This window comes from Xiphophorus maculatus, chromosome 11, assembly GCF_002775205.1.
Source record: "Xiphophorus maculatus strain JP 163 A chromosome 11, X_maculatus-5.0-male, whole genome shotgun sequence".
Lineage (NCBI taxonomy): Eukaryota > Metazoa > Chordata > Actinopteri > Cyprinodontiformes > Poeciliidae > Xiphophorus > Xiphophorus maculatus.
This window is the reverse complement of record NC_036453.1, coordinates 8364926-8366403: the sequence shown is the minus strand read 5'-3', so window position 1 is coordinate 8366403 and position 1478 is coordinate 8364926.

Genomic DNA, 1478 nt, shown 5'->3' with positions numbered 1-1478 from the left:
CTTTTCTCTGTTCTTGTGTCACAACAGTTTTTTTCGTGTCTGTTTAATGAACTCAGACTCTTTTATTGCTGGAGGAATTTCTTTTTATTACTAAAAACTGATCTATAGATCTATAGATCTATATATATATATATAGGCTTACGTAATTAACTGTAAAATTTTTACCACTTATGACAACAAACCTTTCACTATATAGTGACTTTAATACGCGTTTAATTTTTTTACTCATCTTTTAAACTTCCTGTAGCTGCTGTGTCTTATGCTAATGCTAATGTGTAGCTTAACAGAACCAGTTTCTTTTCCTTTGCTCATATTTTTACCAGAAACAGATAATACTCTGATCTATGTGCACTTTATGTTGTTACAATTATTCAGAAAGTCTCAACTTTAGTTAACAGGAATTTATGAACTTTTATAATATGTAGTGTTGTCAGTTCTACCCAACATGTTGAAAATAAATGATATTTTATATCAAATGCTTTCTATATACACTGAAGAAACATCTAAAGGCCTCATGTCAGATATTGTTGCCATGTGGAGTTAACAACTGTAAATGAGCATTGCTGACATTTTATTGTACCAAAGTAATATTTCTCTTGATCTGTGTATAATATTTAATCCAACTTCCTGTCAGTGAGCGTTACTCAGTGAGTTGTTGTTTTACTCGGTGCATTGTGGGACATGTCCACTGGCTGGTCAGACGAAATGAGCAACAGCTGGACAATCCTTGGCCTGGACAATAAAAGGCCCCAAAATGTCAGAAGTCATAAAGCCTCAGATGTTATGTTGGAGCCGTTGGCATGTTGGATGCAGGACGTCGTACCGACGGTCCGATAATGGTCCGTTATCGGACCGTCGGCCCTTTAAGAGTTGGTTTCCAACAGACTGCAGATCCTCCTCATCCTCGTCTGACCGCTCAGCACCAGACGGCCACGTCGGCTCGTCCGTCTGAGGATCGGCTCAGACCAGCGACACTCAGCTGATGAGACTATTGGTCTGAACAACAGACGCATCAAACCTCAGACTGTCTGTAACCGCCTACGGGAAGCCAACTGGGCCAGAATCAGATTCCTCAGCCTGACCCCGATCAGGACTGTCGATCCGCTACAAACGGCCGAACCACGATGTCATTATGAAGATCAGTAATTACTGAAAATGTATTTTGAGTTTCTCTATCTATTGCGTAACCCAAATGTTCATAAAACTCTTATATTTGACACGGGGCTTTATATTTTTGTTCAGTGTAGTTTTACGTTTGAAATATATATGTGAATAACAAACCCAGACAAACGAGTTTAATGTAATAACTTTCTTTTTTATAAGTTTATACAGGAGTTTGTTTTAACAGGTCAGTTGAGCTCAACAAGTCAAAATTACACTGGAATGAACAGAACCAGTTGGGGATTGTAAAAAGGCATTTGTAAAGAGATGCGACTCTCACAGATGCAAAACCATTCCTTAAAAATGTCTCAGACAAA